A 25943-nucleotide genomic window follows, 5' to 3' on the forward strand; every position below is an offset into this window, starting at 1 on the left:
TGATTAGCTTTACGAATTGCCAATGGAGTCAGTTGGTCAATGGCAGCCAGCATGATGTCATTGTAGTTTATGGCCAATGTAGTGGGGTCACGGTTATCCTTGGCGTTGGTTGATAGGAGGGGTTGTCGAAGCGGTAGTAGGTTATCAATAGTTCTGTTTCTTTTTTTTCTGGTTGGTGCGCTTGTGCCAGTTGGGGGAGACAGATTTAATGGTCGTAGCGTCAATGGTGAAGGTAATTATGTGATGGTCTGACCAGGGGCAAGGAGTGTTGGATGTGATAGTGGATTTGCAATTGATGTCTGCAAACCAGTCTAGCGCTCTGCCTTTAGCATGAGTGGGATTGTGAATCCTGTGTGAGAGCCCTAGAGCTGTCATGGTGTTGGTTAGTGTTAAGGCGTGTTTGTCTGGGGGGCCTCGGAAGCCTAAGTTGAAGTCGCCCATAATGATGGTTTGAGATTTTGGTTTAGAGTTTGTTGAGAGGATTTGGGAAAAGTCATTTTCAAATGCCAGTGCGGGCCCTGGGGTCTATATACTAGATGGATGTTGAGGGTGGAAGTTGCATGTGGTGATATTTTTACTGAGAGGAGTTCCCCAGTGATGAAAGGGGTGCTTGTGGTAGTTTCTCTCGTGTTGAGTGAGGTTTTGGCGATTGTGGCAATGCCTCCTCCTTTGACTGTGGGTCTGTCCCTTCTGCAGATAGAGTAACTATTTGCGACAGCAATGGATAACGCGGGACCAGAAGCTTAAGTTGAATCCTGTCCTTTCCCCACCGCTGAAAGCCAATAAGGAAGTGTGAGTAGGGACCAACTTCGATTTATTCTGATTGTTAACTCCAGGTCAAACAGCTGTAAGTAATAGTTGAAGAGCCACTGAGGCTTCATCTGCAGAGCAATCAAAGAAGCAGGCCGTCCAGGCAGAGGAATTTACTCCTGAGGGATACATAGGAACACTCAAGTAAGGGCCCTTGAAGTCCACAGTACATAAGTCCCACTGCATTAAATGCAAGGATCAGAGCCTGCATGGTCATCTTAAAGCTCTCTAGGCAAAGGGAATAATTGAGGGCGAGCCAATCTAGTACTGTTGGGTGTGACAGGTTCTTCGGAATAGTGTACAAACTGGAGTAAAAACCTTCGGCCAGCTCCTGTGGGGGAAATGGTTCCAGGGCCTTCATGACCAGGAGCATCTGTACTTTGGTTTAACATAGAATATACCTGACAAAGGAGGAAAAGTCAGCCTGCTTGTAGCCCCCCTTAAGACTACCAATTGGACACCAGAATTCTCTGAAACTGGGAACCACCCTACTATAAACTCCATGATCTTACCTCCAACAGGGAGATGTGTGAACCAGGACACCACCTTGAATTGATTCTTCCACCTGGATAGTTGCTATGCTAGTTTGTCTCGAAGCCCATCATATTAGAACTCTGACCATCTGATCACTCCTCCAGCATCTGCAGGTGGAATCAGTCTCCTCTTAAGGAACCCTTTGAAACCTTCTGAGATCCTTTTTCTAGAATCCTATCTTGAGGCTGGTGATGGATTCAGTGTGGTAGGAGTAGGAACAGCCAAGGTTTTAGCTGTAAGTGTGGATTTTTGTTTTCTTTTTCATTAACTCCTGCGTTGAGCAATTGGAAGGTCTAATAATATGTTGTGCAAGTCCTGTACCTAACTAGTGGATCAGAACCCTGCAGATCTTGCATATCAGCACCAATGTACATTCCCATCGACACTGAGCAGACCACTCAAGAATAGCCTGAGCAATAACTTTAGCATCTAGTGTTTATCTTGAAGAAGTTCCTCCTGAAAATCTGCAAGCTCTTCAGAAAGTTGGCAGCAGCTTATATGCCACCAATATTGGCCTGCTCAACTATGGCATATAGAAGAGGCAGACAAACAACCACCTTCATATAAAAAGTGACACAGCAGCTACCAGAGGATGAAAGCAAGGGGTTTGCCCCAGACTTACCATATCAGAAGGGGGCTGCATATACCGCAACTCAACTTTCTGCTTCTAGGCACCATCGTATGAGACCTACTCCAGGTTTTGCCAGCCACTGCAGTTGTATGTTGATGGTTTTGTCCAGGGCTTGAAGACCTAGAATACTTCCCAATAACACCATAGCCTTAGGATCTGGGAGCCATGGGGAGCCATGGGGAGGTAGAACGAGGACAGAATTCCACCATCTCCCTCAACTAGGCCACCATCAGCCAAAACACGAAAATGGATAACTGTCTTTTCATTGAGTATCTTATGTCCACAAAGAAAGAAATCTCCCTGGGTTAATCAAAAATGTTATGAAAAGGTTTTAAAGTGTATTAAGAAGAGAGCCAAGTGGAACAATAACGAATACTCAAACAGAAGTCTTAGATTAGGCAACATAGCACGTGAAGATCTGAAAAATGAAAAAGCATCATGGCATTTGGAATGCTACCGCTTCCGGTTGGTCCAATTTAATATCCTGTATAGGGTATATGTCACCCCTTTGGCACTTAAGGGGATGACGGGGGATCGGACGGGGGAATGTCCTCGGTGTGGCTCGGAAAGGGCAGGGTATTGGCATATGTTGTGGGATTTTGCAGTGATAATGGAATATTGGGACGAGGTGCTTAAAGGATTGAATGAGATATTGGGAACTACCTTGGAGCGATGCCCGGAGACCTGCCTGTGGGGGAAACTCCCGGGGGGAAAGCGAAATAAGGTACGGAATAGAATGGGCCGATTTCTGCTCATATTGGCTAAGCACCATTGGCAATGGCGTAGAAATCACCCCAGGGCCCGTTGATCAATTTGTGGCGAAAGGATGTAAGGAGGTGGGGGTTAGCAGAGCTAACAGTGCTGCAGAATGGGGTGATGGGAGAGGACCGGGATGTGGTGACGCTCCATTGGTCCCAACTGTTAAATGACTTGGCGAAAGACAATGATTTACGCCCACCATGAGGTGATGGATACAGGAAGGGGAATATGAGAGGGAAAGGAGGGAGGAGGGAGGAGGGAGTCCGGCGGTGTGAACGGAGGGTAAAGAGGACCAGCCCTCAACGAACAATAGACATGGAAACCTGCTGTGCGGAGTTACTGGGAAGCGGGGGGTGGGATTGGGAATTGGTTGTATTGGCTGATTTGGGAGTTCATGTCTGTGGAGGGATTGGTATTGGGGAGCTAGGGAGGGTGGGGGAAGTTGAGGGATTGTTATAATGAAATGTCAATAAAGTGTGTTTTAAAAAAAAAAAGATTTGTCTTCGCGATTGTACAGATACTGGAGACCCTCATGCAAGGTAAATTACATATCACAAGCTATGTTAGAACACTCATGTAGTGAATGTCTTAAGACACAATCCAACATTAAGTTGAAAGATGCAGCCAAATTCACAGTCTCATGAAAGCAACCAACTCACTCTTACGAAAGCAACAAATGTTGAATTTGTATCTTCAATCAGTGATTTTCTCCTTTAAGGCAACATAATAATAATGGGAGAAATTGAAACGCCTTGCAGGAAAATTGCAGCTAACAATGGTTTAGAAGAAGGAAAGATGCAAACAAAGAAAACAAATCAAAGATTTCATAGAAGAGCTTGAATATATTGGCATTATTATTAGTAATCCCAAAAGGGTAAACAAATCACGAGTCTCACAGAAAGTAACAGTAGATGTTGTACTATCATGCAGAAGAATTTGAGGAATACTGAGAAAAATATTAGAACCCTTCTTGAAGCAGCTACCATTTTAAGGAGAGATGTACTATGAATATGGCAGATGTTGTTCCAAAGGAAGCTGTTCTTTTTTGCAAGTTGTGCTGTCGAGGACAGTTGGCTATGAAAAGTAAATCAGAAAAGTGGGATACCACTGTATATAACAGGGATCATAAATTGTCACAGATTTTTATATATGAAATGCTATCACCAAGAGAAGCTTCCTATGCAAGCTGTTCTACCACACAGCATACCCGCGAAATGCCCTTTTAAGTGGCAGTTGGGCTCACAATGCACACAGCTACCCGCAGCAAATTCATCATTCAATTTCTGCATAGCATGGGTGATTCTATAGATTACACCAGAGCTCTTCTGTTTGAGAAACAGATAGCCACAGAGGTAATAAAACTCATGGATGAGTGTGGACGATCTTACGTTCCCTCAGATTTGGTCAGAGGTAGATTTGCCTATTGTGCTGCTCGATTGACTTCCTTGAAGATACTCTGTACGGTACAGTTATGGTGGTCTATCAGGAGAAGGAGGAGTCAGATGTCCTAAATACAACTGAAATAGCAGGACCATCATCACATCGATCACTGTAGAAGATTACTCAGTCCCTGTCTGAGGTCATGTCTTGCAACATTTCCAAAGGGCATAGACCACAGAATCCTGTAAGCAGTCAAATCACGGATTATACAGAGAGGAACTAGGGTATTTAAATTCCAACAGGGTTGAGGTCCTACTTGGTATGATGTTGAGAGTCTTACTGTTGAGTGATTTTCAAGAATGTTTCGAAGAAGAGTTGCTGGATACACATTGTTATTCACTGAAGAAATCCAGACTGTTATGTTAGCTAAACCTCTTAAGCGTGGCTATGACCCAAGAGTATCTTGCTGCTGTAGATTACCTAGACGAGAGTGGGAGAAAGAAGCGCAGCAGAAAAACGGGGAGTTGATAAAGAAACCAGAAAAGGCTAGTTGAATAGGTGGGTCTTGAGCAATTTCCAAAAGGCCAAGTGATCGACAATGGCATGCAGGGGCAGGGGAAGCAAATTCCACAAGGTTGGAGCTGTGGCCGAAAAAGCTCTTCCCCCAATAGTAGCTCTATAAAAGCGAGGGACACACAAAAATAACTGATCTGCTGAGCAGAGATTCTGTGAGGGCCCATACTACGTTTTCCATGGAGAGAAGAGTGCTCCAGAGCCATAATAGGCCCGATGAAGAAGGCACAGGGTCTTACATTCTATTCCCGCTGCCACTGGTAGCCAGTGGAGGCTCCGCAGTACCGGAGAGACATGGGCACATTTCGGGAGGCCAATGACTAGATGAGCTGCAGAGTTTTGTACCACCTGTAAACGGTGTATGAGAAACCTAGGCTGAGCAAGCAGTGTAGCGTTGCAGTAGTCCAGACTGATGAATGTGAGAGAGTCACAACTACTCACTACAGTTCCGACTTGGTCATCTTACAATAAAGAAACTAGAGGCTGGATGTGTACCGCCACTCATAGATGCCAGCCCAAGAAGCACACAAACACAGCTCACATTCATGAAGAAGTTGGAGAAAATAACATCTGTTGTTGCTCCAGAATCAAAGACAGTTGTAACTTTGGATCTTGGACTGTACAAGTCTGTTTTAAAATTAGCTGTGGCTAAAAGGAACTTGTCAAAGAGCTGTGTCTGTCTGGGGACACACCTTCGTCAGAGGAATCCCGTTTCGCTGCTGCTAGGTGATCTCTGGGCAGTGTCAACTGCTCTGGCTTTTCCTCTTCCCTTTTGTTGCCGATTGGAGGTGTGTTATCATCCCGAGTCTTTTGGGGTTGTGGGGATCAGGCATACGGCATGAAGTGATTCAGCCGTTTGCACTTCCTGCAGGTTAATCCCCGCCCCACCACTTGCAGATGTCGTTTCGTCCTTGTGGGCGTCCTGGCCTCATGCTGTCCGGGCACATATCTTCTTGTTGTTGCCCGGACTGCTGCTACTACTTCTTCTTCTGTGTTTTCCAAGGGAAGACGCTGCATTGCAGCCTCCATGACTGCTACTTGGTCCTCTGTGCGGTCTCAGAGTCTTTCCATTGCCAGTGTTCGGTCTAGCAGGATATTTTTCTCTGACAATATCGCCCGTCGTAGCTTCTCGGAAGACAGCCCGGTGGTCGGTCAAAATCTCGAAAAAAAAATCTCAAAAAAAAAAGTCGAATTACACTTTTTTTATTAAATTCTATATTTATTTTGGGGTCCGAGATTAAAAAAAAAATGGGTAAAAAAAAAAAAAGAGGGGGTTGGGGGGGCACCCCCCATTTCGAATAAAAAAAACGACATAAAAAAAAATGCGACCTTTTTTTTCGACCTTTTATTTTTCGATTTTATCACTATAAACCGGACAGCCCATTAATGATCTGGAGGCGGACTGCAAAGTCCTCATCAGGGAATTCACATCAGAATGCTAGTTCTCTTAGTTGGGCATGGAAGTCGTCAACTGTTTCCTTCTCCCTTTGGCGAGTCATGCAAAAATGGAATCTTTGATAATCTGGGTTCAGTTTGGGCTTGAATTTGTTGTTTAATGCTGCTTTCGCTAGGCTGTATTCGTCCGCAGTCCCTCTGTTCGGAAGGGTGTTGAAAAAGGTAGTGCTGCGGCGCCAATGTTGAGTAGTAGGAGGGTGTGTTTTCTCCTACCTTCTGCAATGTCTCTGGCTTGTAGGTGTAGCCGAAATTGTTGGAGCCAGATACCCCATCTGTGGGCTGCTCCCGTGGTGTAGGGATCAAACGGCTTCATGAAGGTCGTTTGTGTGGATTCTTGGCTGTCCAGTCTAAAAACGTTGTCTGTCCGCAATGTGCTGCCATTGTTAATCCTGGATGGGCTGGTCATGTTGGCTCCTCTGTGTTGTAGGCACAGGCCTACTGTGTGCTTGTCACGCGCATTCTGTTCTTCTCTGGGCCTATCGGGCAGCAAGTGCTTTCACATGGCCACGGCGCCTAGGCCTAAGGATTCTCTCTGTGTATGGATGCACCAATGTGGTTCCCTTTTTCAGTGTGGGCACTGCGATGGTGGTGATGCCTCTTGGGCCCTTCCTAGCTCTTCTGGTGTTTGTATAATTACTATTTAAGAACAATTTTTGGAGTATCATTTTTGGAATAAAAAAGCCTCATGATATAACAAACATGATTTTTGGAACATCATTTAACCTATAGTTAGCGTTAACTTCTGGTACAAAGTGGACAAACCCCAGAATTAAGGTGAGAGCAAGAATGAGTATAACTTGCAACAGGCTAAAAGCCAAGTCTGTACCGTACAAAATTAGAATGTTTGTATGGGGGCTGGATCATATCAAAAACAATGAATCAATTTCCCAGCAAATTAATGTGGCAGATGTCCATCCCATTCTTTAATGCAATAGCTAGAGATTCCAACTTATCTTTGGAAGAAGCCTTGGCCAGTAATTTCAGAGCATGTGCACAACCCTCCCTTGGGGAAGACCCTATTTGGCTAGCATTCAACCTCGACAACATGGATCTAACATTCTGTAGCCATCCAAAATTTCCAGCCCCATTTAATTTCAAGAATTCTACTAAAGCCTCCTTATAAGGCAACTGATCACGAGATGCCCACAACCAGAGCCAATATAGAGCAGGTTTTAAGGATATTTCATCGGCCACAGGCCAGACTTGCAGATCCAAAACAACCAAGGAGGTAAGGGCATTCTTTGGTAATAACAGTAAGTTCTTAAAAAACATGTTCTCACTCACAGACAGCCCCTTGGTGGTAGCATACCCCCAACCCTCTGCACCATACACTGCGGCAGGCAGGGCCTGGCTCCTAAACAGTTTTATAGCCGGGGATATTGCCCCTCTTCCCCTACTCCAAAAGAAAAAGGAAATTCCACCCCCATATTTAGATAGGGTAATGCTAGCCTTCACCACTTGGTATGTCCAACTTGATACCTCATTAAACCTTATCCCCACGTAATGAAATAGTTTGACCTGTTATAGGACTTGGTCACTAACCGAAACCCACAAATTATGTGACTTAGTAAAAGGCGGTCTAAAAACCATAACCTTTGTATTTTAAAACATTAACCGCCAGACCAAGGGTTTTGCAGTTCTTCACAAATATGTCCAATGATGCTGCAAGAGCCTTTGGGGTTGTAGCAAGATTGCAGCATCATCTGCAAAGAATAAGCATGGCCATCACTTTACACCAATTCTAGGGGCGTCCCTAGCACCTACTTCCAATGCATCAACAATTTCTTGAACAACACCAATTCTAGGGGCGTCCATAGCACCTACTTCCAATGCATTAACAATTTCTTGAATAAAAGAAAGAGATGGGGCACCAGGGTGCAGCCTTGTTGAACCCCTCTTTTAACACTAAAGGCATTTGTATGTTCGCCTCCCGTCCCATACCTGACTTTTGCAGTGGAGTTAGCATAAAGAAACTTAATAACATCCAGTAGGGGTTGGAGAACATTCTTCTTCTCTAAAACCTGCCACAATATGCCCCTCAAGACCAAATCAAACTCCATCCTTAAACCAATAAAGATGACGTATAGCTTAATTGGAAGGAGTTTAGTACATTTCTCTATGAGCAGGAACAACAAAAAACAATGATCCACTGTCCCTCTACCTGCCCTAAACCCCGCCTGAGCATTCGAGATAACATCTGTCTCGTCTACCCACTTTTGGAGTTTGGTTTGCAAAACCTTACTGAATGTCTTGCCAACACTGTCCAATAAGGAGATCGGGCAAGAATTCTCAGGTCGCTCCTTACCTCGCTTTTTTGTAAATTGGAACAATTGTAGCCTTAGACCAGGTAGGGGGAGCCAAATCGGACCCAATAACTGCGTTAAATAGATGCGTGAACATAAGGATCCAAATTTCTGGCTCATCACAGAAAAAATCAATTGGGATCACGTTCGGCCCTGGGGCCTTACCCAGTCTCTGGGACAGTAGTGCTACCACAACCTCAGACTCATGAATGGCTCTGACCGATCAAGCACTGGGACCGCCCCTCCCTCCCGTATGCCCCCCATCCTACCAGAGTATATTTCAATAAATTGGACCTCCCAGTCTTTCCCTGATATAACACAGTCCTGGTCTCGTCCACCATTGAGCTCTATGGGGGTTACCAATTTTCGAAAGTTCACCATATCCCTGGCTGCCATAGCTGCAGTCAGAGCCTCCCACGACATTAAAGCGTGTACTCGACGCTTTGTACCTAAAAGCTGTTTATATTTCAATCTCAAATCCCTTAGAACACACTTATCACGTAGACCTGGGGATTTGGCATAACCCACTATATCCTTCTTTGCTTGGGTGCACTCCATGTCATACCACAGACTATTCCTGGATAAATGCTTCTTGATCGCACTCCGCGGGCGGTTAATAAGGGTTTTAGGATGTTACTCATCCTTACAAATTCTGCAACCACCAGCCCTTCCGGGGTACTCCCATAGGCAATAACACACACATTAGCCCCAATGGCTGCGTACAGTTCCAGTTTCGAACCTCTCTCCATCCTGTCTCCATCCAGTTTTCCCACTTCAAGGACTTTGAGTGGCCCTCAACCACAATAGGAAGAGAAGGCTTATAAAGAAGCCCCCCTCCAGACCTACCTTCCTCCACTTCACAAGAAAGCGAAAAAGGCCTATGGTAACTATCACACTCGTCCATTATGACCAATTCATGAACCCTAGCCCAATTGCTCGCTGTAATAAAAAAGTAATCTATATGGGACTATCCTGGGGTCCCTTAAAAGTGGGTTGCGCTGGGAGATCACCTAACAGTCTACCATTACAGGACATTAATTGCAAACTTGCAATAATACAAGAAACCATGCCTGCCCCCACATTAGGTCCATTACATAGGTTAGCCAGCAAGAACATAGTGCCCGATGAAGTGGAAACCCCCATAACCTGTAAATTGGGGTTCCCTGTAGCGATCATTACCAGCTCCCAAGCCAAATTAATATCTACACAGATCACTAAACCCTCCCCCCCACGGTCTACCCATGAGGCCGCTACTAGCATGGACCATATATGACACATACCCCTGAAATACAATCAGTTCTTGATTAAAAGGCTGAGATGAAATGGAGACCTAATGGAGGCTGCATTATATAAAATCATCATATGTTCTATGAGGATTTATGACTCAATGGACACTAAACAGAGCGGACATTACTAGCGTAAAGTGGGAATAGACTTCATTTGTCCCATGTATCATATGCCTGCACGACATAAATATACACGGTTACTGGTGGATTACACCTTCAAGTGGGTGGAAGCATGTAGTACCAATTGTCATGCACCAGCACAGAAAACAGTATTGGCCCACAGATGTATTCATTTAATTTATTTATATTGCACCGAAAACCTAAATGGTATGAACACTAATGACAGGATAAGCAGGGAAAAAAGGACTGTAAGAATCCGATTAAGCCACTTCATCTGAAAAGCAGGGTTTTTAAGGATTTACGTAAGGAGGGCAGGTTCGCTTCCTGTCGTAGTTCCACCGGTAAAGAGTTCCTAATACAAGCTGCCATGACTGGAAAGGACCTGCCTAAGTTATTAGCATCTAATTGGTGGTCGTCAAGTGTTCAATCGCCCATGTAGAATGTTGGCTGTTACAGTATCATACACTCCATTGATCTCAAGTATTAGCGGAGTATCACCAGTGCAGTTGGTGAAAAACACCCAATTTTCAGTGAGAAGATTGCAGAGTGGTCCGATTTAGACGTTGAAAAATGTAGGAGATAGGCAGCCCACTGGGGTATGCCACCGAGGATGGGAGCAGGTTCTGAGGTGGCGTCGCCCCAGAGTACAGTAGACTTACGGTGGGATAGGAATGATTGAATCCAATTGACTGTTTCTTGTGAGCAGTTCCCTATGTCGGCAAGGGTTTTGAGAAGTTGTTCATGATCTAAGAGATCAAACGCCAAGAAGACCAGCAGTCCTGCTTTGCCCATGTCTATGATCTCAAGCATGTCTCGGGAGTATAGCTCAGGGACAACGCGCTCGACTTGGAAGCAAGACGACGCAGAGCAACACAGTTTCGACCCCTGGGTCTGTGCCCCTTAAGTGCCAAGGATGAGGTATCTCGTCCTTGGGACTTAAGGGTTTGAAGGAGAAAACGTTAGACGGTATTGAATGGTGAATACCGAAATCACCAAAAAAGGCCTTGGCACTAGGGGGGAGGGGGTAAACCCATGGAAGTTAAGCAATAAATAGCCAATTACAAAAATATGGGTCTGGAATTCAAGCAGAACGGTGTCTGTACTGTGCCGATAATGGAAACCTGACTGCCTAATGTGTAATTTGTATGTGGAGTCTAGGGAAGCCTGAAGTTGCGAGGTCGCTATCTTATCTACAATCTTCAGCAAAAAGTTGGAATTGGTGATGGGCCTTAGGTTCTTTGCGTCTTCTGGGTCCAGACCCGCTTTCTTTACTAGGGGGGGTGACAGTGACTTATTTGATGATGCCTGGGATATGGTTATGATGGAATGAAGGGTTCACAAATCTAGTGAGAGAAGGTGAGAACACCCCTTTGTTATCCAGGATGAACTTTGAAGGAATAATGTCTCCAGGGCAAGAAGTGGGGTGCACTACGGTCAATGTTTTTTGCAAATCTGATATTGTGATGGATTTGAAATTGAATTTAAATAGTTATGCTTTGGTCGGAATGGGTCTTTGTTGATCATGTCACGTGCCATGGTTATTTTATCAACAAAGGCATGCTTAACCTAACCACAGACTTGGTAACTAGGGGAAAAGGGTAATACTTGTTTCTTTGGTTTTTCAAGTAATTTTAGTATTTCAAAGAGCGTTTTGGTGTTATTGTTTGACACACTGATTTCCTCATTAAAATTGTTATTTTTTTGTCACAAAAATGGCTAGTTTGTAGGAGTGTTAAAGTTTCACCCATGTTTCTTTGTGTGTATCAGAAGGGGTTGTCAACTATTTTCCCTCTGCTAGTCTCTTTTCTTTCTTCCTAATTGATTGCGAGATCAGGTGTAAACCACTTATTGTGCACAGTGTTTTCTCCGATTGTGTTCTTTCTCAATGGGGCTACCTGGACTAAAATAGGGGTCATGGTGGAGTTGTATGTTTATAACAGCAGATCTGGGGAGTCAAGTTCAGAAGTACAGATCTCATTGAGGACCCCCTGTAAGTCAGGAGGTTTGTACCTTTTTATAGTTGCGACTGATGACACTCTTGAGGGCATTAGCTTGTTTCACTGCAATGTCTTGGAGTAGGATGTTTAAGTCAATGATGAAATGGTCTGACCAAATACAATGACTTGTACTTTTAATGCATATGTCCAGATTTATGGAGCCTACCCAGCCTATTGTGTTCCTACCCAGTCTAGTGTGTTCCCCTTATTAGAGGTGGTGGTCACTGTTGTGGACATAGTGGTCAATGATGTTAAGTTATCGTCCTCACGATCTACTGGTATCTCTCTTGGGGCTTCCCAGTAGCTCTTTGCATCAGACATCAAAATGAGCACTATGAGTTTATTTTGCTGTCTGAAGTCCCGGGGCCTCTTCCCCTGCCGCCTCGATCTTCTCTCCTTGCAAAGCAAACAGTTAAAAGCTTTGTGCACGGTGAGAGTAGGGGCTGCATCGGGCCTTGAAGGGCTTGGGGCAGTGTCACAAAGGTTTACATATCAATAACAAAAGCAAATAAGAACTGTATGTTGTGGCCATTGTAACCAAGAAGTGCAAATGATGGGTGATAAAAAAGGGAAGGGGTGCAAAAATCTGCATGCCATGTGAATCAAAGCTGAGGCTGTGATTGTTTCAGTCTCACTTTGTTTCTTTAGATTTATTTCGGTTAACATTACTTTGAATGCTGATAATTGTAGGCTTTCAATCAGAATGGGGACAATAAAGCTACAGTGTGGATGTGTGTGCTTGTGTGTAGAAAAAAAAGACAATCACTACCCCAGCTAGCAAGAGCTACATCTAGCATTAAGTGTTGATGTTTATGGTGAAACTCTGCATTTGTTTTTATAGAAGATACTGAAGGTCAGTAGTACCCCAACTGTATTCAAGGTTAAGATGGAATTTTCTGTGATATGGAGGAGCCCACCTCTATGCATGTCCCAATATAGGAATTCAACTGATAACAGAAATGTTACACTTAAGTAAATGTGGAAAGCTACTTGGGGACTGTGCTTGCCACTACATTTATAAAAACTAAACAGGAATGTAAAGTGACATGTGCCATTAATGCTAGGACTTTAAAAAAACATGATTTAAGAGTTCCATGTTAGCCTTTGTATTAAGAAACAAGAATACAAATTAAGTAATTGGGCGGGAAAAGTGAACAGCGGTTTGTTTGTATGTACTTTGAAATGTATAGGATTAACACAGTTTAAACCTAGTTACTAAGTAACAGAGCACTGTACAAAAGAGAATGGTGAATACAGGGAGAGAACACTGAGGAGAGCCATGGGATTGGAGAACAAATAGGATTGATCCCATTTGGATATGTACACAAATAGGGATATGTACAGAGATCTGTGGGGAACCTGCATGAATATGTTCAAATTCTGGCGAGGGCTTTCGGCCTTTCAATAATGGGTTGAAATTTAGGAGCAGTGTTTTTCCTAAACAATTGAGCAACACACCATCCAATTTACAAGTAATTCTCTAACACATGGAAAATTCCCATATGTCTGAGGGAGCTGCACGTGCAATCCAGACATGGTCCATTAGTCATGCACCAGAATGACCTGCATGGACAGGAGGTGATCCTGTGATCTGTTCTCTGTATTATAAAGGGCAGATGGGTGTCAGGTCGCTACCCATTATGAATTAGTCACCCCTCGCTACAACCATTTTATGTAATGATTTGTATTTTGGTTGCTTGTGTTGTTATATGATTTTGGCAGGTTACCACTCATTGCTATAAAATTGAATGTTATTTTAGCCCTGTGATTTACACATTTTCCGTATAACTTGATCACATGGTTTCCACATGTTCATTATTTTTTCAATCTTGCCAATTGTCTTGACATAAAAACATTAAAGTGTAGTCAGCAAAGTAGGCTTTGGCCTACTTTTCCTAGGCTGAATTGTCTGACTTAGCATGTGAGCAAACTGCATGAATTGTGGATATGCTAAACTGGAAGAGGATTTAATTTTGGCAAAGCAAAATGTGGTATAGGCAGATTTTTAAAAGTTTTAATAGTAGAATACATTAATTGAAATACTCCTCAGATTTATTTTGCACATGCAGCCCCAAAAAAGACACATACTACCCTTGTTGAAATCCTGAAGGCAGATGCGGATCCACCATCCAACAAAAAGGCAAAAGATACCCATTTCCATCCAGAGTGAAACATCATTTTTTTTTGTCCAGCATAAAAAGTAAATGTGCACCTTTAATCAACAGTGTCTAATTGACTTGGGAAAAAAAGCGTAACTTTGCTAGGCATTTTGCAATAATACACACAAACTATGAAAATAATGTTCCCAAGGGAAGCTGCCTGCTTAAAGTTATTATTTGATAAAAATCAAATGTACTTTTGCAAATGGAACAATTGTGTAGGACACAGCGACTCAAGCGACAGCCTGTTAAAGGTTTTAAAAACTGTCCTCAATTTATGTCTGCCATGTCTGCCATGTCAGGTGTGGAATTAGGTGCAATCACTTTGGCAAGTAGGGTAACTGCACTATGATTGTCTGGCTCTGCAAATATGTCATTTTCAGATGAACTTCCTGAAATCAAATCTTTGATCCCATCTGACAGCATCTGCATACTGTACTGTTTCGCACTGCACACCAAATTACTGAGCACTTGTGAATAGCAAGCAGTGTCAGCCTTCACTTTGAATGTCGCGATTAGTTTCCTACATTCTGATATTTTTTGACAATTTGTAGGAGACAGCTACTAATAAAGATAATGCAATAAAGGTGTTTTTGAAGTTGTTAACATGATAAATGCACGATATTCCTTGTTTTATATAAAGTGCAAATAAATGGAACAAAATAAGCTTGGTGCAAGTTCTCATACTCATGGACATCACCACCCCAGTAGCTCTCGCCAGTAGCTCCCGCCTACTGGCCGTTAACTACAAGTAGCTCCTGCCAACGTAAAGGTTGGAGACCCCTGTCCTAGAGAAACCACGTCTTCACAGTAGCATTGTTATGCCACCGGGATTAGGTCTCCCAAGAACAGCGTACCAAAGTCGGGTCTTTTCAATGATCTCAGAAGTTGTACAATATCCTTGTTAAAGTTTGGCATATTTTCGGGAGGTCACAGAGAATGTTCCCTGTATGCCCAGATGTCAGCTCCCATCAATCAGTTCCATTCCACTGTTCTGTTTGATTTGTGCTCGCCCAGCTGTAATAAACAGCAGTGTTTCTTGCCTAGTGTATGCTCCTTTTGATTACGATTTTTATATGGTAAGATCGGAGGACCCCTGAGTCCAGTTTTGGAGGCCCCAGCAAGATTCTCAGTCCTCCCGGTCAGCTGAGGGTATTCAAGCAGCACTCCCCAGTGGCATGGGTCCGACGACCGTAGACCTAACCAACGCGCATCTCTGAGGAGGCCCTGCAGACGCTGAGTTTATGAATGTCTGCCTGGTCCTGAATGCTGCCTGCGCTCAGTGGGATGGGTGAACATGTGCTGGAGGCTTGGTGCTGAGGGGACTCAAGGGTCTCTAGGACACGAGTATAATCGTGCAAGAACACACTGCATAGTGGTTGCATGCCCATGGGCGGGTAGATTTATAAGGTGTCTAGGACGCATCCTCAAGGAGGGAGGGTGATTGGCCTTAGTAGTATAAGCAATTAGTGGATGCCACCCAATAGGGAGTGGACGCAAGTGTGGGCATGCCTGCATTGGGGCAGGAGAGGTGCTTAGTGTGTGGCAAACCCCATCAGACAGGAGTTATGCGTAGTACCAGCGATTGTATAGTTGCGTCATTGGGCTAAGGGTTGTGTCATTGAGTTTTTTCTCTCTGTTCCCAGGGTATATAGAGGGACACATGTGTGGTAATTAGTGTTGTCTTATGGTGTGGACTTGTGGTGCAAGAGTAAACACCAAGAGGTAACATTTAAAATAGTGCAGTTGACATTGTAGTTGTCTGCAGCTGGTGTGGAGAAAGCACAATGCCTAGTTGTTCTAACATAGGGCACAGTGATCCCGTGGAGAGGGCTGTTGGATTCTAACACTGAGTGAGTGGTCGGGCATGTGGAGAGGGCCAGTGTGACGAGTGGAGCCTCTTGTTGGGCCTGTAGGGAGGGCCAGAGTGAACGCTGAGCTAGGTGAGAGTGTAGTGAGTGCATGTGTAGCGGTAGAAAAGGGGGAAGGAAATACAGGGTAGCTGGGATAGAAAACCAGGAGGAGGTAGGTGAATAATGGGCAGAGCTCCATTTAATAACTATCAAGCACAGGATTGGGAGGTTCTTAGAAGTATGTATCCTGACACCTAGGATGGTAATAGCTCATAAAATGAAAAAGCGATGAAGACCCAGCAGACTATATAAAACGGGTGCAAGACGTATGAACACAAGAGACGCGAAGGTCCTGGGATGAATGCATACACTTGTTCTATCACATACTGATAAGTACAAGCATCCTTAGATAAGATTGTGGGCATTGAAGCCAATGGCTGGCCTAAAAAACAGGCGATAGTGCATTATTGCAAACTAAAACAGGAAAGCGAGAGACAGGCAGCAGAAAATGAGCAGATACTCCGGAAAGCAAGGTACGAGCCCCCGACGAGAGAGAATGGTCAGGAAGTGCACTTGTATCAAGACTTAGCCCAGTCCACCCCCATGAAGAGACGAAAGATGGGACCAGTGGTCTGGCACCTTACATCCAACCAGGTGAGATACAAGTGGACGTTTCCGTTTGGCCTCCTGTTTACGTGGGAGGGAACACAGCATAGGATCACTTCCTGTGAAGAAGGTGAACAAATTCTAGGGATACCAAGTGGGACTGAGAGCAGTCACTCTCTGTCTCAAAGAAAACCACGGGGTCCCACCCGACAAGACAGCTGGACGACAGTGCAAAAGAAAGGCAGAGAGAGAAGGAACAGATAGAACCCATAGCCATCAAGATCCCCCAAAAAACTGACTCATACAATAATCCAGCAATCAAGGAGGAGTCCAGGGGCTCGGGCCGACCGTCCCGCCCGAACGGCCATTAGCAGGCCGGGGTGAAGAGTACAGTACGGGAATGGAATCCACAGTAGGGTTTAGGATCCCCCACGAAGGGTATATGAGGAGAAAGGTCATGGTGCACTGGGCTATCTGTGCCCGGGCATATAGCAACCCGGCACCACCCTCACGGGGGCAAACTGGAGGGGTAAGGGGGAGGAGGAGGAAGGAACAGGACAATGGCACATACACAGGACTACGAACATCTTGAGGCACACCGAGGAAGACTAAAGGTAATCAACAATAGGATCAAGTGTGGCTAGAATGAACATGGCTCTAGTGACGATACTATCTCAGAACGTCAGGGGCTTGAATACCCTGATGAAAAGAGCCAAACTGGAAAGGCAGGCACGGAAGTTGAAAGCAGACATCATATTATATCAAGAGATGCACATAAAAAAAGAGATAAGTCTCGGGTCAAGATCAAAGGAGCTAGGAACATCTTTCAATCTAATGCGGAAGGAAAGAGGGCGGGAGTCCTCATCGCCGTGAGAGACACATTGAACATGCAAGTCCAAGAACATAAAGCCAACAAAGATTGAAGATACATATTCTTGAACGCGACACTAGAAGGGAAACATATGACATTGGCATCCATATACGCCCCAAATGTGGGACAAGAAACTTTCATAATTAGCATGCTTGAAGCATTGGAGGAATTTGCAACAGGAGAAATTATAATGGGAGGAGAACTGAATATGGCATGGGACCCCACTCAGGATAGGAGCGCCAAAACTAACAATGACTCAAAAGCTCAGTTTGGGGCTCTGAAAAGGGCATTTGAGACCCTCTCGCTCCAAGATGCATGGTGGGTAAAGAACGGGGGGAGGCAGGGCTTCACACATTACTCCCATATTTACAATATGAAATCGGGAATAGACTATGTCTGGGTATCTACAAGTCTGTCAGGAAAAATCAAAGAAATGGACGTAGGCCCGATCTCCTTCTCAGATCATGCCCCACTGAGAACATCCATGGCTCCCAAGAATCGGGGACAGAGCATGTGGTCCTGGAGATTTCCAGCAGAGCTGCTAAACAACAACATAATAGTTGAGAATATTTGATGAAAAATAGACACCTACTTTGCCGAGAATGACGCAGGAGAGACCCCAAGGGAAACTATCTTGGACGCCTTTAAGGTGGTCCTGAGAGGAGAGTTAATAGCACTGAAAGCGAGAAGAGACAAACAAATGGCCCAATGGGAAAAGGATCTAGAGCAAAAATTGCACAACGCACAGAAGGAGGCAGTCAACAGCCGCAGCAGAGCCACGAAGCGGGCCCTTCAACACGTCCAGGCACAGCTGGAGCTACTCAAACGAGAAAAGTAGAAATGGCACTGTTGAGAACGAAGCAAAGGTACATTTCAACCAACAAGGTGGACAAACTGCTTGCTCGCCAACTTCGAGAGGAAGGGCGTAAAAAGGACAATTTTAACATTGAGGGATCATACCGGGGACCACAAGACCACAAATGAAGAAATGGGGGAGATAATGAGGAAGTTCTATCAAGATCTATACCACTCCGGAGACCCAAACGAGAAGCCCAGAAAGCATATCTGAAGGACCTGATTTTACCCCAACTGTCGGAGGAAGTCCAATATTCAACAGCCTCAAATCACAGGGTAATATTACACCTTCCATAAACGAGGCAAAGTTAGTTCTAATCCCCAAGCCGGGAAAAGATCCAGCCCTTCCAAGTTCGTATCGCCCAATTGCCATGATAAATTTAGATGCAAAACTCTTTACCAAAATCTGTGCAAACAGACTGTCCGAACACTTAACAACCCTAGTGGATACAGACCAAACGGGATTCATCCCAACAAGACAGACGGTAGATAACACAAGGAGGGTATGCCACTTGATTGAAAAGGTAGAACGTACAAACTTTAAAGCAATATTAGTAGCACTAGATGCTGAAAAAGCATCCGACAGAGTCGAATAGACCCAACAGACCCGGGCCAATCCCTCCCGGTGCTGTTCCAAGAACTGGAAGAATTCAGAACGATCTCAGGCCTCAAAATAAATAAAAACAAGTCTGAGATACTAAACTTAACAGCTGACCTAGTGGAGACTGTAGAATTAGCCCAGGTGTATGAGATGAAATTGGCACAGGACAACCTTGGTATCAAGGTAACCCCGTTGATATCATGACTCTATGCGGCAAAGTTTCCAAACTTGCTCGTACAGCTGAAATGTTTTTTGGAAAAATGGAATCCCCCTCAATACTTTGTGGTGGGGCAGAATAGCGGCTGTAAAGATAACAGTCCTTCCAAAAGTCTTCTATTATTTTCAGGCTCTTCCAATAAAACTCCCCAAATCTTTCTTCAGAGCCCTAAAAAGGATGAAATCCGCATATGTATGGCAACATAAGAAAACAAGGGTGGCGATGACGACAATGACGACACAAAAGCATGAAGGAGGGCTTGCATTTCACCACTTCAAAAGATACCACGAAGCAGCGCAACTAAGGGTAATCAAGGAATGGATGGCAAGCTCTGCCCCCAACACACATGTGCAAGGCAGGATGCAGCTGTGGGCGGCTCCCCGTTGTCCAACCTCCTATGGTGTGACATGAAGCACAGACACCGGAATACCAAAATATGCGAAATCACTGGTGTGACCCTTGACACGTGGGATGCAGCAGTCAAAAGGGGAAACTTGACCACTCTTCCATCTCCCTTCACCCCGCTGTTTGGAAACCCAGACTTCCTGCTGGGGATGGACCCCAACGCATATGCTAACTGGAAACAAGTGGGCTGCACAAAGATCTGTGACATGTTTAGTAATCAATCAATTCGGTCTTACAATAATTGTGTCCAGGAACTGAGGATGAAGAGAACAGAGAAGTATCAGCACATAACATAAGCCCAATGGCTGTCATCCCCGGAAAACATGGTGGCAGGCACGAGGGATCTCACAAAGTTTGAAAACTACATATCAACGGACCCGGGCACCCGAAAGCTAATATCGAATCTATATATTCATCTGAATGAGCAAGGGGAGGAGATCCAATGGAACTATATGAGATGTTGGGAAAAGACGCTTGGGGAACCAATGCAACGATCCCATTGGAAGGAAGCGTGGCGCAGCATACCGAAACTGACACGTTCAATACACCTGAGGGAAATGTGGCAGAAAGTTTTATTGCAGTAGCACCTAACCCCAGAGAGGATACATGCGATATATCTGAGCACAAATGGGCGATGTTGGCTGCGTTGTCATCAATTGGGCCACTGGAAACATATGTGGTGGTCATGCCCAGCCCTTGGGGGATTCTGGACGGAAGTCAAAGCTCAAGCGGAAAAAATGGTTCAAGGAGCAAGTACTCTGGAAGCAAAAATACGGCAGGGAGGAATTTGGGACCCAAAGCAAAAGACATACACCAAGAGGCAGCGGAAGGTCATAATGGTCCTAATTATAGCTGCATGGCTAACAATAGCCCAATGTAGGAAACAGCATGACCCTCCGACACATATCCAATGGCTCAGGAAACTATGGCACTTTATCGTAAGGGAGTGGATGACCAGCAAGGTACAGGGCGTCCCAGAAGAATTTCAGATACATTGGGGCCCCATTCTACAAAATTTACAGAGTGACTATATGCTGTAATGTTGCCCACACAAGATCCGTATCCTGAACATTCTTTGATCCTCAAAACGGAACCAAAGGTTCAAGAAGCATAGAAAGTCAAGCCGTCCTGATTTCTAGGGGGAGGAGGGTGGAGGGAGGGAGGGAGGCAGAGGGAATTCACTTGAAGTTTGTATTATAAGTTAAAATTCAATAAAAAGATTTTTTTTTAAAAAATCTAAATGGTCGATATGGAGAGTAATCCCCTGGGAACCCTCCATATATGGGAAATGGTTCCCCAGTCAACTAGCCTAGCTAACAATAAATAATGTTTCCATATGCTGGATGCTAAATACATGTTTTTAAGGTATTGCATTTCTGCACCATTTGACTGTCAGGTACCTGTTGGACAGCCTCATTACTCTGACTTTGATGTTTTAGGGGTGAATTTAAGGAATCTTCAGGGCCATTGACGGGGAGGAGATGAGAGTTCTTGGGGGCCCCGGGGAGGGGCGTTAAGACACCATAGTGATGTGAAACACATGCAAGGCTTTCATGGTTTCTCGCTTTAAATTTTTGAAAATAGTTTTTATATTTGAACAATTCTTGAGTTGACACATTGGCAGTGTGACCTGGCAAAGTGTTTGGGACCTTAAATTAATGAATAACAGTCATCGGTCCAACAGTGGTTCTTAATTACCCACTTTAGTTCCTTCTATCCTGCCTCTTACCATTCCCTTCTCTTCCCAATGCCTCCCCTCTCCACTCTGTGGTTATTCCTTGCTTTTCTGCCTGCTCATCCTTGCTTTTGTCTCTTTTTTCTTGATCAGACTTCCAAATCGTTAATTGGCAAAACACACCAATGCAACCTTAATTGAGGTTTGTGTTTGTTCTGAAGATGGCTTGGGTACAGAAATCATAACCAGTGTGCCAGCCGAAACCCGAGTCGACAGTACTTTTGTTTAAAACTCCATCGGACGCCAGAGTTGCCGTAGTTAACACAACTGTGAGGGAAAAATGTTTATATCAAGACTGTATTATTGATATGTGCCTGTATTGTAGTGAATGGGTGCATTCATGTGTAATTATCACTTTGCACTTTGGGGTCAAGTTGTAAGACCCTGTTTTGTTTCTTATTGTTTCATATTAAGTGCACAATTATGCTTATTTTGCACAGCATGAGTGATTATGAATGTGAATGAATAATGAGGGTTGTATGTGATAAAGTATGGGTTATGAAGTGTGTTCTTTGACTCAAAATCTAATAATTGTTATTAGAGATTCAACTTATGTACTTTTTAATGAACGTCAGTAAGTTTTTATACACTGTTTTTGCATTGAAATTATTGTATGATATAAAATAAAGAACATTTTGTGAATTAAAAAGTATATGGGGTCTATGTCTACGGAGATTGACATTATAATAAAAATAACTATGTAATGCATGAGAGTTGGTATACACCTGCATGTCTATACATTTTGTGTAGTCCTGGGGTGCAAACGCAAAATGGATTTAAATAACACGTTATGAGCTGCTCCAATTGAATAATGGAACACAAAAAAAGGACTAAATACAGTGCAAAAAGATCTCTGAGCTTTGCTTATGATGGCTCTACTGAACCGCTACATATTGGACCTAATGGACTGGTATAGAAGGCAGCGTGTGCCACAAGACTGGGAGCACATGTTGCACAGCAATACCCGCTAACGATGCAGCTAACGATACAGCCACCGGGACACTTACAGAAGCTGTTGAGGAGATAGGAACAATACATGAAAGAATGATAAAGGAGACCCAGGACATCATATCAAACACCTGGCTTGACTCAATATTTGCTTGGGTCCCAAATTGGCTGGCAGCAATGTTCAAAATAACTGTCCATGTGCTTGTTGTGATGCTCTTCACAATCTGCATCGGTTGGTGGGTCATCGGCCGGTGCAACTGCCACCAGAGAAAAGCGTGTTACATAATGTCAGCAAATAAAATTGAGCTTGGTAAAACGTTAGGCAAGGGGTCTCCAAGCGTGAATGAGAGTGAGGATGATGTAGAGATCATTTTTACAGCACCGCCACAATACTTAGAAAACTATGAGGCCTTTTGGACTCACCTGATGGGACAAAGACACTAGTATTTGCAATAATACCTAAAAGGGCAGGAAGAGGATGGGGGCATGAACAGAGTCACACAGGGGTGGGTGCGCAAGAGTGAGGTAATGAAGGGAAGATGTTGTCAACTGAAAGATCAATCAAAGGGAGGAATGCATTAAAGGTGCCAATTCAGTGCCAGATAGTGGGGGTGCACCTACCACCTTCGAAAATAAGCGAGGGGGATGGGGTACCTTCTAGGGGGGAAAACACAGGTACACAAACTGCAGTGACACCATGAAGGAAGGCCTCACAAGGGAAATGTGGGGGTAGGGATGCATCATGTGTACCATCTGCCCAAGGGACCTTTGTACGATTAGCACAAGATGGGGAAACATATCCCATGTAAACACATTCAGCAGCGATGCCCCCAAGATGGGCCCTGCCCAGGAAATCTCGCTCTGCATATATGATCAACACTCCGCGGGCCAGGGAGGAGGGGACGGAGCTCAAGCTGCGCATCACAGGCAGACTGAAGCAGCTAAGACAAAACTGGCTGATGTAATGACAGGACGGCAAGCCAACCTAGCGGGCACCCTGGGGGGTAGTGGGAAAGTGAACTTGAGTCAGAGACTCATTCGCATGGCTGCGAGCGCCTATCGGCAGGTGGCTATGGGAAGGGGATGCTGAACGGAGTGACGTTCCTGGGAAGATCAAATAGTATGTTTTTGCGCCCTTGGGAGGTGGCCAGCCTTCGAAGTTTCCACTACAAGGTTTGCGAAGGCTGAAATCTGGCAGGTACTGTGTGAATGTCTCCCTTCCCAACAGAAGCAGGGTGTTTTGTGTTCATTTCGCAATGGTGCTGACCAATGGCAGTATAATAAAGTTCTGGTGGTCAGAACAAATGTTATTTTACTAATTGCAAACTGTTCCTGAGAGAGGTGAAAATGGCGCCACATGGGGAGGCTATGAGTTGGGATACGGTTGATCTCTTAGCACCAATCATGTTCTACTAACATACGTTAGCTCTAAGAATATGACTTAATCTAACCAATGAGTTTCTTGGGAACCACGAAAAAATATAAAGAGTTTGAGCTACGACTGTTTCTAATTCCTTGACTATTGTATTCATAGTATAAAACCAATGTTCGCTGTATGCCCAGATGTCAGCTCTCATCAATCAGTCCCAGTCCACTGTTCTGTTTGTGCTCACCCAGCTGTAACAAACAGTGTTGTTTCTTGCCCGGTGTGTGCTTTTCATTACAATTTTTATGTGGTGCGATCGGCGGACCCCTGAGTACATAGGTCTGGAAAAGATACAGGGCTATGCTAATATCAGGATAAGCCTGTTGGTTGTAGCCCCTGAGATTTTATCCAGGACAATAACCAAAAGACCTGAGGCTATAGCCCCCACAGCCTTCCGCTAGCAACGCTTCTGCAATCGGGGAGTGTTCTTTCCCAGTCTTGGTTTGTGAGTCGCCTTCTCCAAGTACACACCTCTTCTTTGACACTTGCTTCTCTAATCCAGTGCAGTGATTGCTCAACTGTTTTGGAGATGGTGATCATCTTTTTAAAAATGGGATTCCATCTCATACAAGGCTTCTTGTGTTTTTTTTGTCACAACAATGCATGATAAGTTGGTCTCTGATAAGTTAGCACGTGCTCACTAGCTTTTTCAGTGCAGTTACAAAGTTGTCAAACGATTCTGAGGTTGTTTGCAGCCTTGTGTAGAATCTTTGACGTTCTAGTAGTATTTTGGGGAGTCTTCCAAAACGGGACTCCAACCTGGTCATTGCCTCTTCTTACGCGTTGTCGTGAGCTGACCCATCGGGTTTCCTTGATACCACGGCTAGTGCAAACAATGTTTGGCCTTCCATACTTAGTGCATTTCTTAGTAGTGTGGATTTAATCTCGGGTGTAAATTCTGTCCCATTAACTGTTTCTAGATATGTTTGGCATCAGCATTTCCATTGGTTCCAAGGGTCTGATGGCTCACCTCGAGTTTGGAGAAATGTCAGTGGTGGCGTGACTCCTTGCATGCTGGTTTTGTTTGCATAGGGTGCAGGTTGGAGGGTGTGTGATGCTGGCTCACTGCTTATCCAATCCTGTTGCCATTGTATAAATGTGCATTTATACATATAAGTCTTGAGCTCTTCAAATAATGCATAGTAGCCTTCTATGCTTTTTAGTTGATACTTTATTCATTATTATAAGGTATCCAGCTTGCTCGGACACCTAGCTGGTGTGCACAGTGCCTTTACCGTGGATTTAGGAGAACCGCATTTCGAATTTCAGGGAGTGTCATCTCCAACCCTCGCTTCCACGCATTCTATGCCATGACCTACGACGCCCCCATGCTCCACAAGTGCAAGCGACGCATAATGGAGCACTCCAGCGGCACAGGGCATATCACTGCAATTAGGCCACAGGTTTCTGGACTGCTATCTTCTATTGGCACTTGCCATCCATCTGCTTACCAATAACCAGAGATGGGGAGACCCACAAACAGCAGTGCCAATTCTTGGCCAACCCACTCCTTTCAGTGAACTACACGTAATTATTCTTTTTTTTAGCTGTTTATTGGATTTTAACAAGCAATACAGACAAAAACAAGATACTGTAATTATTTGTCACCCTGCAGGACACACAACATTGTTAAGGATTTCAATCAGGCGACACACCCCTTGGTCTCAGCCTAGTATGTAGCGCACAACTGAGATGCTTTTCTCCTTATACAGATTCAGTTTGAGATGGTACACAACTCGTATCACACCCCCTTTTCAAATACCCCGGACCATGAACCAGGCTGGTTGGTAAAAATGCAATATTTATTTATTTTAAAATTCAAAAGAAATCATACCATTTTTAATATGGGGCAGCAATCACCAATGGGGTGATAATTACAATGAGAATGCAAGCAATGCACTTGGTTTAACCTTCTAGTAGAACATATACAAAACACCAGGGAATAGGAGCACTTTTTGATTTAAGAAAGATAGCACCCAAGTTAGGATTTCCCCTGGTAATGTTTCCTCAACCCAAGAATAATCAATTCTGAATGGATAGAAAGACACAGCAGGTATTCAGGAATACGAGGCAGAAAACGGAATCCAAATCAGACCTTCCCTCACCAAATAAGAGTGGAAAAGAGGCAGATTTTTAACCCCTTGCGATGCTATGAAATGACATTCGGAAATGGACAAATAATTAATTAATGGGCGTTTAAAACTTAAGGTAAAATACAATTTCTCACTAAAGCAACAATGCATAGACACTAACAATCACCAGCAATAGATTACCAAGAGCATACAAATGAAAACTGAGTGGAAAGTTTAAAATGGATGGCAGCAAAATGACACATGTACAAGTTGCATTTCCTTTCGAATTCTGTGTAAATTCACCCAAACGGTTTTTAATAAAAACGGGTGAAATACTCTGATTTGGA

This window comes from Ambystoma mexicanum, chromosome 3q (genome assembly GCF_040938575.1).
Source record: "Ambystoma mexicanum isolate Mex_15411 chromosome 3q, UKY_AmexF1_1, whole genome shotgun sequence".
In the NCBI taxonomy this organism is placed as follows: Eukaryota; Metazoa; Chordata; class Amphibia; order Caudata; family Ambystomatidae; genus Ambystoma; species Ambystoma mexicanum.